Source organism: Eriocheir sinensis, chromosome 42 (assembly GCF_024679095.1).
Source record: "Eriocheir sinensis breed Jianghai 21 chromosome 42, ASM2467909v1, whole genome shotgun sequence".
NCBI lineage: Eukaryota > Metazoa > Arthropoda > Malacostraca > Decapoda > Varunidae > Eriocheir > Eriocheir sinensis.
Window position 1 is genome coordinate 2,480,765 of NC_066550.1, and position 11,140 is coordinate 2,491,904.

Sequence of the window (11,140 nt, forward strand, 5' to 3'; positions counted from 1 at the left end):
TAAAGATAGAGAGGAACCAGAGGTAGCAGAGCCTTCCCACTCCCGCTGATCTTTACATTTCCGCCCGGAATCGTGCCAAATCTATTCTTCAACTCATCAAAAATCTTTTCATACATAGAAAATGCCACAACCTTGCTTCTTTTAATTCTTCCAGAGACTTCTGGCACCTAGCCAAAAAATATCTCCTCCAATTTCAATTCTTCACCTTCCCCTCCTCTCCTTAATCCTGACGGCAGCACTGCGGTCACATCTATCTCTAAGGCTGAACTCTTCTCTCAAACTTTCGCTAAAAACTCCACTCTGGACGATTCTGGGCATATTCATACAACTCATCCCCCCTCTGACTCCACTATGCCTGTTATTAAGATTCTTAAGGATGATGTTTTCTTTGGCTTCTCTGGCCTCAACCATCAGATGGCATATGGACCTTATGGAGTGCCTCCCATTACCCTTAAAAACAGTGCTTCCGTGATGACACCCTTCCTGGTAAAACTTTCGTCTCTGCCTTTCAGCATCTGCCTTTCCTTCCTGCTGGAAGTACGCCTACATACAGCCTGTGCCTAAGAAGGGCGACCGTTCCAATCCCTCAAACTACTGTCCTAAAGCTTTACCTTCCTTGTCTTTCTAAAGCTTTTGAATCGATCCTTAACCGGAAGATTCATAAGCATCTATCCAATTCGGACCTTATATTTGATCGCCAGTATGAGTTCCGCAAGGGGCGTTCTACTGATGACCTTACTTTCGTAACCGAGTCGTGGCCATCCTCTCTCAGCCGTTTTGGTGAAACTTTCTCAGTTGCTATAGACATATCGAAAACTTTGGATAGAGTCTGGCATCGCTTTCTAAGCTACCCTCCTATGGATTCTATCCTTATCTCTGTATCTTTATCTCCAATTTCCTTTTCGGCCGTTCTTTTTCTGCTGTGGTATATGGTCACTGTTCTTCCCCTAAACCTATCAGCAATGGTGTCCCGCAGCGCTTTGTCCTGTCTCCCACCTTCTTTCTGATATTCATCAATGATCTTCTTTCAACAACAAACTGTCCTATCCACTTATACGCCGACGACTCTATTTTACATTATTCAACTGCTATTATTTCCGATTGAGCAGAAGGAACCTGGTGTCCTTCAATGCCGCAAAAACTCCAATTTCTTCACCTATCAACTCGACACACTCTTACAAACAACTATCCCCTATTCTTCGACAACATTCAGCTGTCACCTTATTTTACACTAAACATCCTCGGTCTATCCTTAAATCAAAATCTTAACTGGAAACTTCACATATCTTCTCTCACTAAATCAGCTTTCTCGAGGTTGGGCGTTCTGTATCGTCTTCGCCAGTTATTTCCCTCCGCACAGTTGCTATCCATAAACAGGGGCCTTGTCAGCCCTCGTATGGAGTTTGCATCTCACGTGTGTGGGGGGGGGGGGGACCTCCACTCACACAGCTCTCTTGGACAGAGTAGAATCTAAGGCTCTACGTCTCATCAACTTTCCTGCCTTTGAAATTCCGCCGCTATGTTGCCTCTGTTTCCATCTTCTATCGATAGTTTCACGCTGACTGCTCTTATTAACATGCTAACTGCATGCCTCCCCCCCTCCCGCCACCCCGCTGCACACGACTTTTTACTCAAGCTCATCCCTATAATGTACAAGTCCTTTACGCAAGAGTTAACCAGCATCTTCACTCTTTCATCCCTCACGCTAGTGAACTGTGGAACAATCTTTCTTCATCCTTATTTCCTCCTGCCTACAACATGAACTCTTTCAAGAGGAGAATATCAGGACACCTCTCCTCTCGAAACTGACCTCTCTTTTAGCCACTCCTCTGAACTCTTTTTATACGAGCAGTGATCAGCGGGCTTTTTTTCATTACTGATGTCTTTTTTTTTGCCCTTGAACTGTTTCCTTTACCGTAAAAAAAAAAAGTTCACTCTTTCATCCTTCATGCAGGTAAACCCAGGAACAATCTTCCTTCTTCTGTATTTCCTCCTGCCTACGACTTGAACTCTTTCAAGGGGAAGGTATCAGGACTCCTCTCCTTCCGAAATTGACCTCTCTATCGGCCACTTCTCTTACCTCATTTTTTATAGGATCAGTGATTTGAGGGCTTTTTTTCATTAGTTTTCTAGAAGTAGTAGTAGTAATAGTAGTAGTAGTAGTAGTAGTTGTAGTAGTAGTAGTAGTAGTAAAAAGAGTAGTAGAAGTAGTAGTAATAATAGCAGCAGCAAAAGAAAAATAAATTAGCAGGTGAAATAGCACTACTTTAACTCACCCGGAAAAATGGAATTCTCTGCTATATCAGGCCGGTCCCAGAGCAGAGCAAGTCCGAGCTGGTCCAGCAGAGACGCTTGACCTTCCCCTATAATGGCGGCAACAAAGGATTGAAGGAGAATTAATTAGCAAGTATCTGATGTGTACGTTTATAATACACACACACACACACACACACACACACACACACACACACACACACACCTCCTGCCACCCGACGCGCCTCCTCCCGCCAGGCACCACAATAAACTTACCCCCATCAGAGCGCCGCGAACCGACCGATACAATTGAAGTGCAGTACGGGTGATGATAATAATAATAAACGATGTCCAACAGTGATAGCCTTGCCAACCCAAAGGGCCGCGGTTAAGACTAGCACCTCTCCTGTATCCTCTCTCCCCCATCACGGCAACCCCTATCCCCTTTTGTCTCTATTTTCAGCTTTCCCCAACCCCCACAAACCATCCCCCCCCCCCTCTCTCTCTCTCTCTCTCTCTCTCTACCCTGGCCTAATAGCCACAATGGCCTAACGGCTGCCAGCACTTAATTAATAAACCGGTTATTATTATTATTATTATTATTTTTATTATTACACATATATACACTCACACACGTCTACACTCATACACACACGCAATCACACAACCAGATATATTAATCTATCTAGCTATCTATCTGAATGTACACACACACACACACACACATGTGTATATATATATATATATATATATATATATATATATATATATATATATATATATATATATATATATATATATATGTTTGGGGAGGCGGTGGCCGAGTGGTCCGCGTGCGGGCTTGGTGAGCCCGTGGATCTAGGTTCAAGTACCACCGAGACACGCTGGCGGAAGATTACCCACATACTGCCCAGATCTTCAATCTACTCTAACTTCAGCGATTTTGGTAAAGTGGAGACCCGGGGGGCAGCATCGACCAGGCAAGAGTCACACATCACGACAACCACTGTAAAATTCGCCTGCGCCACTAACGGGCTTAGCCCTAGACTCTAGAACACCAGCGCTGAAAATATAACATTGACACCAGCCCTGTACAAATTTTTGTAATGACATTGGAAAAATAATATATGTAAAACTTTTACTAAATTTATTGACAACATTTTTCCAATAAAGTACAAACTGAAAACTACATATTGACATTAAAGTGAACTAAAAGTAATGATTTTTGACATACATTTTTTTAAATAACTAAGAACTATGATAAAAAAATATTGTCTATCTAAAGCTTCCTTAACCGGAAGTTTCTGAAGCATCTATCCACTTCTGACCTTTCTGATCGTCAGTATGGACTCCGCAAGGGGCGTCCTACTGGTGACTTTCTTGCTTTAATTACTGACTCTTGGTCATCCCCTCTTAGCCGTTTCGGTGAAACTTTTACTGCTGCCTTGGACATATCAAAAGCCTTTGATATGGTTTGGCACAAATCTTTGCTTTCCATACTACCCTCCTACGGTTTCTATCCTTTTCTCTGTACCTTTATCTCCAGTTTCCTTTCTGACTGATCCAGCACTGCTGTAATAGACGGTCACTGTTCTTCCCCTCAGTGGCGCCACCAGGGGGTGGCCTGGGGTGGCCGCGGCCACCCCTGCAAATCTGCTGGCCACCCCACTGGCCACCCCACTGGCCAGTCACAAATATCTATTGCCAGTTTTATTTTACAGTGTTGCCAGCGCTTGAAAAAAAATTCAAGATCTTTAAAAATTAACCCTAACCTTTGAAAGCTTGAAAGAAAAAGTCTAAATCCCCAAAATCTTGAAAAATCTACACCGACTGTATAAAAGTCGTATAAAATGTGTGAGAGAGAGAGAGAGCACGATCGAGAAAGGAAGGTCCAGCGGCGAGCTCACTTCTCAGGCGTACGTGACGTCACGATCGTGGCGCGCTGCTCAAATTTATCACGCGTTCGGCTTCAGCTCTGGGCTACGCTCGCCCCATGGCTCGCCCGTGATGCGCTCGTCAGTCGCTGTTGAGGCCACCTCCGTTAAATATATATTTTATGAATGAAGAAAAAAAACAGGAATATAGAAGGGAGTTGAAGACACGTGGACTGACCAAGCCGAAGCCGAGGCCAGCGAGCGGGAAGAGAGCACTGAGAGGCGGGGTAGGCGTGGGTGACGTCACGCTGCCGGGGATTCCCCTCTCTTCGCTGGACCTTCCTTTATTGGCCTTGAGAGAGAGAGAGAGAGGTGGCGCTGGATCAGCTGACGGCCTGACGCGTACAATACACGTGGTAATGTAACATCACATCAGTTCAGCAAACACCGTCTGTGCGTCGCCTTCAGTACGTTCTTCTGGTTTGCTTTGCTGGTAAGTGTATCCTACTAAAATGAAACTTAAGCGTTAATTAATCGTATTAATCTTTACTGATATATTTTTACCCTCTGGCATAGTGTATTATTCACTTAAAGACACTCATTATTTATGTCCCACGAGTTTGCCAAAAAACACAGCAACCGGCGAATAATGTTGTTCTGATAATGCAACTGCAGCACTGAGGATCCGCAACAGGAGAATAAAGTTGTAATAATAGTACTAGTAAAATAAAATTCCTGAAATTATGACTTTTTAATTCTGGTGTGCCACCCCAAGATTTTAAGTGGCCCCCCCATGGCCACCCCTATGAAATTTTTCTGCAGGCGCCACTGCTTTCCCTTAACCAGGGGTTCCCAACCTGGGGTACATGTACCCACAGTGGTACATTTGCACTTTTCAGGGGGTACATTGGGTCCGAGAAAATAACCACCACTTTACAATACATGGTGTTGTAATATGCGTCAAATTGCACAATGTCGTGGGTTTTTTTTTTTTTTTTTTCAATTTCCTCATTTTAGTACACAAAACTTATTTAGATTATATCATCAGTCTACACATGCAGATTTCATTATTAAATAATATCAAAGTATTACAATTTCATCGTTTTTTTATCTTAAATTTTTAGGGGTACACGGGAACCTATAAAAATGCCCAAGGGGTACAGAGGAACAAAAAGGTTGGGAACCCCTGCCCTAAACCTATCAACAGTGGTGTTCCTGAGGGCCCTGTTCTATCTCCCACTCTCTTTCTGTTGTTCATTGATGATATTCATTGCAAAACGAACTGCCCTATTCATTCTTAGGCAGATTACTCGACTCTGCATTACTCAACTTCTTTTGATAGAAGGCTAACTCAACAGGAACTAGGCTATTCTAGGCTGGAGGCTGCAGAACGCTTAACGTCAGACCTTACTATCATTTCCGATTGGAGCAAGAAGAATCTGGTGTCCTTCAACGCCTCAAAAACTCAATTTATTCACCTATCAACTCGACACAATCTTCCAAACACCTATCCCCTATTCTTCGACAAAACTCAGCTGTCACCTTCTCCTACACTAAACATCCTCGGTCTCTCCTTAATTCAAAATCTCAAGTGGAAACTTCATATCTCCTCTCTTACTAAATCAGCTTCCTCGAGGTTGGGCATTCTGTATCGTCTCCGCCAGTTTTTTCTACCCCGCACAGATGGTGTCCATATACAGGGGCCTTGTCCGCCCTCTTATGGAGTATGCATCACATGTGTGGGGGGGCTCCTTTCACACAGCTCTCTTGGGCAAAGTAGAGTCAAAGGCTTTTCGTCTCATCAATTTCCCTTCTCTTCTTCTATCTCCGCCGCCATGTTGCCTCTCTTTCTATCTTCTATCGATATTTTCATGCTGACTGCTCTTTTGAACTTGCTAACTGCATGCCTCCCCCCCTCTCGCGGCCACGCTGCAATCGACTTTCTACTCTAGCTCATCCCTATACTGTCCAAATCCCTTACGCAAGAGTTAACCAGCATCTTCACTCTTTCATCCCTTACATTGGTAAACTCTGGAACAGCCTTCCTTCGTCTGCATTTCCTCTTGCCTATGAATTGGCCTCCTTTAAGAAGAGTGTATCAAGACACCTCTCCTCCCGAAATTGACCTCTCTTTTGGCCTCTCTTTACTTTTGTCCGTTGTGGGAGCGGTGAGTAGCGGGCTATTTTTCTACACTCTTTTTGTTGCCCTTGAGCCATCTCCTTTGTTGTTGTATATATATATATATATATATATATATATATATATATATATATATATATATATATATATATATATATATATATATATATATATATATATATATATATATATATATATATATATATATATATATATATATATATATATATATATATATATATATATATATATATATATATATATATATATATATATATATATATATATATATATATATATATATATATATATATATATATATATATATATATATATATATATATATATATATATATATATATATATATATATATATATTACTGATAGTCTTCTACCTCTTAAATTCTGCCGCAATGTTGCCTCTCTTTCTATCTTCTATCGATATTTCCACACTGACTGCTCTTCTGAACTTGCTAACTGCATGCCTCCTGCCTCCGCGGCCCCGCTGCACTCGACGTCCTACTCATGCTCATCCCTATACTGTCCAAACCCCTTATGCAAGAGTTAACCAGCATCTTCACTCTTTCATCCCTCACGCTGGTAAACTCTGGAACAATCTTCCTTCATCTGTATTTACTCCTGCCTACGACTTGAACTCTTTCAAGAGGAGGTATCAGGACACCTCCTCCCGTATTTGATCTTCCTTTCGGCCACCTCCTTTGTTTCTTTTTGAGGAGCAGCGAGTAGCGGGCTTTTTTATTATTGTTTTCTTTTTCTGTGTGCCCTTGAGCTGCCTCCTTTGTTGTAAAATATATATATATATATATATATATATATATATATATATATATATATATATATATATATATATATATATATATATATATATATATATATATATATATATACCGCAGACAGACACACACACATACCTTGGTGGGTTGTGAGCAATGCATAAAGAATGTGGCGATCAAGATCCTCGTCTGCGTTGATGTCGAATATAGTAATGAGGTCACGGAAGCCAAAGCACTCCTTCAGTAGCCTCAAACACTTGCATGGAAAAGGTTGGAAAATGTTTAGGATGAAGGCCGGAAATAATAGAACGTACGAGGAACTGGAAAAATAAATAGCTACTCGAATGAGGGTGCCTACAAAGATCGTTGCTGAAGCCTATGAATGGATCCTAACCATGAGTTATCTAGGAACAATCCCTGATGTGGCATATCCGGGTGGGGGATACAAAGCCTTCTCCGGCGTTCGTCCTCAATGAGTGATTGATTGAGCAATAATTATAGCATAAGGGAATAAAATATGAAGAGAATATGTCAAGGAATGAAAATGCATAGCTGAACATAAGGAAACAAAGTAGATTTAGGTGGATATAAGGTTATTCGGCTTGCACACCAAAGCTTATAAAAACTACACACACACACACACACACACACACACACACACACACACACACAAAATAAGCATAGCTGGGCGTTATCGCGATAAGTTATCGCGATACTTTATCGCTGATAACAAAATCGGGTTATGGGCCATCCGCTATTTATTTAAATATATATCGGCATCTTTTTTACTTTTGTAACCAAACTATCAATAATCGCTACTTTTTTCCTCCTCTCAGAAGAAAAACGTTGCCTCCTCCCTACTGCGCATGCGTGGCCCGGGCGCCCGGTATTGTATGAAAAATCTTCGGGGTATGAAATATCTTCGGTGAAGAGATTTCATACTTATATCATCAACATTAAGATACTAGGTTATTTTTTTTATGTTAGACTCAAAAATCAATATATCAAAGTGAAAAATCATTTAACTTTGCCTAAAAACTGATTATTCACTGCCTCAAATTTGATATTCTATATTCATTTGTGACCATGCCATGGTATTGAAGGCACCCGGTGTTGTGTTATTTGGTGTCCCATCGTCAAGAGTATAAGAATTTGTTTGGTCTCGTGAACTACGCATGTTCAGATTAATAGCGTACAGTCTCACAAAGCTTTTAACAGAGTTAAGGCTGAATCAGACATACAGTACCACCATCCTCGCTGTTTTTAGAACGACACTCTGTACATATAACTACAACTCGTACAGAAAGTCGTTCTAGAAACAGCGGGGATGGTGGTAGTGGTACTGTATGTCTGATTCAGCCTTCCAGCAACTCTTAATTACGGTTAGAAACCTTTGTGAGACTGTACAGGTCTACGCTTGCTGGTCTGAGCATGTGCAGTTCACGAGAGACCAGTGTTTGTAAACAAAAGCACCAGCTTTTGACGGTGGGGACGCCAAATAACATAACACCGGTTCAGGCGTCTCTAGTATTACCGTCCATAGGTACGTGTCAACGTGTGGTTTTCAGGTTTTGTAAGTTTTCTAAAATACAGATAATGAAAATTTGAATTCATCTATTTTTTTTTTTTTCTAAATACCAATATAGTACCGTTTTCGCCTATCGGCTTATCGCTAGCTAGTATCGGAATTGATGACTTATATCGGGTATCGGTTATCGCCTATATTTGTGTTTCCAGTTAACGAATATCGGTTATCACCGATAAGGTTTTCCATTATCAGTTATCGGTTATCGGGAATAAGGTTTTCTGTTATCGCGCCCAGCTATGGAAATAAGCACTACTATCATAAGTATACCAGAAGCACATGAAAGCCAAAACTCCAAAGAAAATATTAACCTTTTCAGTTTGTCTGGGGTTGAGTTCTTTCATGGTGGCTTTGATGCGGTTCAAGAGCTGCGTCTCATGGCCCGTTCTCATGACGTACTCTCCCCTGTAAATGAAGAATGAGAAAAATACATAATGAAAGAAAAGCAAGAACAGGAAGAGTGGAGAAGGAAAATGCGGGAAGGTGAAAGTGAAAAAGCAAGCAAAATAAAGGTTGTTTGCTGTTATCTTCTTTTATAATTAGTTTAGACAGTCGGGTACATAAGGGACCTACGGAACATATTACATAACTTGCGGTACCATTCATTTTACTCCTGACTCAGCAAAGCAACTGGCAATCAGATTATTAAGACACCTGATCATCCTAGAACTAACTACCTTTGACGAATGGCTTGGTTAGAGGAGGAACGATTTTTTAATGTCATTATTAAATCCGTTTGCTTGAACTAATTTATAGGTATACATCTATAGAATCGATTTGAAGCTAATAACAACTTTAGGGGATCCAAGTAACTGAATTTGTTAAGGCATCGTAATACCTTTATCAGATCCTTTTCTATCGTTCTTTTCCCAATGTATAGAGATAGAGTTGCTTATTATAAGGCTGCGCAATCTCCATTAGTCTCATTTTCGTAGCACGTCGCTCCAATCCCTTAAACTCCTTAAAAATCGATGGCTTTCCTGTAATTAGACTAAGTGTGGTCTCACCAACGAATTATTAAAGTACATTATTAATTTCACACCCCTATAATTAACGTTGCACGACGTACTGGACCACAGTACTGAAAAAAAGGGCAGAATGAAGGCCAAACACTGTTCAAAAAAGGCAATAATGCGACTGATTGCCTCTGGCCCATTGTCGTATAGAAGGAACTGCTGAGGGTTGGGTCCCAGTGTATCCTTCCACTCATCTGGCAAAGTGAAGTCGTGCAGGTGTTCGGGCATTGGTGGGGTGCGCCTGTGATATCTGAGGGATCGCTTGGTGTTCTCCTCACACGGAAAACTCTTCTGCACAGCATGGTCTTTGTTTGCAACTGCCTGGGCAAAGATCTGGGATGACTTGTCTAGGGAGCTGGCCGCCTGCTGCCTCATCAAGTTACGACACTTTTTTTTTTTTTTTTTTTTTACTAAGCATGATTACATAAGGTGGTACATGACAACTAAAAGTTACCGGTAAGGTTCCGAATAACTATCTGCAGTTGTGTTACAAGATGTCACGTTGATATGGTCAGCAGCGTGGTTGTGGGGTGGGCCTGGCTCTGGATTATCCAAGTCAGGCGTAGTGCCGAGACTTCCTCTACAATCTCGACTCCCTTTCTCAGAACATTTCCACCAGATTTTTTTCTTCCGTGTGCACGACCGTGTGTACATGTATCCCTCGAAACAAATCTTGTTGCCGCCCTTGTTACTCTGTGTGATGTCCATGCTGCTCGTTGTGTGTGTAGCTGCGCTGAATCTTGTTCTTAGATGAGGAAGCCTCGGAAACTGAAATTGAAGCAGACTATTCGTCTGAAGCAGGCTCTTATCCTGTTAGGTGAAACTCTGAAACAGTAACCGAATCTTGTTGTTAGTTGAGGAAATCTCAGAAACAAACTGAAGCATTCAATTACTCAGATGAAGCAGTCTGGACTTTTGGGCAATCTCCGAAAAAGAAACTATAGCATTCAATATTTTTGTTACTCTTTTTCCTGATACTTTTTTTCTTGTTACTTTGTTTCTTGTTACTTTTTTTCCGTTACTTTTTTTCGTGTTACTTTTTTTCCTGTTGCTTTCTATCCCACAATCACTGTGGACAGCCTGTCATCCACTGACATACTGTGGTGCAATATTTCGTCGGCAAAGGAAATATTCAGTTTCTATTGTCGGCGCACCACTTTTTTTCTGAGTAATTAAGAATTTTATAGAAACTAAGTCTGAGTGCAACATATGCAGCACATTCGAAATGACTATACAGGTACAAATTCATCAACGTACCGACATAAGACGAACAAATTGCAGACAGTGTTTCCCGCTGCGACAGTACGGCTGGAGTGGCGGCCTGGTGGACGTGGACAGGATATTGCCGTATTAAACGCGTACGGCACTCAGGGATACCAACATTAAAATTTAGCTTCTTATATTTATATATGAATAGATTATATATAAATAGATACAAGTCGATAATTAAAAATCCATAAATACGTTTAAATAGTTGT

At 41.1% G+C, this 11,140-nt stretch overlaps 1 long non-coding RNA gene across 1 annotated transcript; it reads right to left on the reverse strand.

Moving 5' to 3' along the window:
• Nucleotides 1-2,275: 2,275 nt before the first annotated feature.
• LOC127010240 (uncharacterized) lies at nucleotides 2,276-9,053 on the reverse strand. The gene is made up of 3 exons (XR_007762991.1): nucleotides 8,958-9,053; nucleotides 7,200-7,317; nucleotides 2,276-2,363 (listed from the first exon to the last, which is right to left on the reverse strand). It is a non-coding gene; the product is annotated as an uncharacterized LOC127010240 (long non-coding RNA).
• Nucleotides 9,054-11,140: the final 2,087 nt, after the last annotated feature.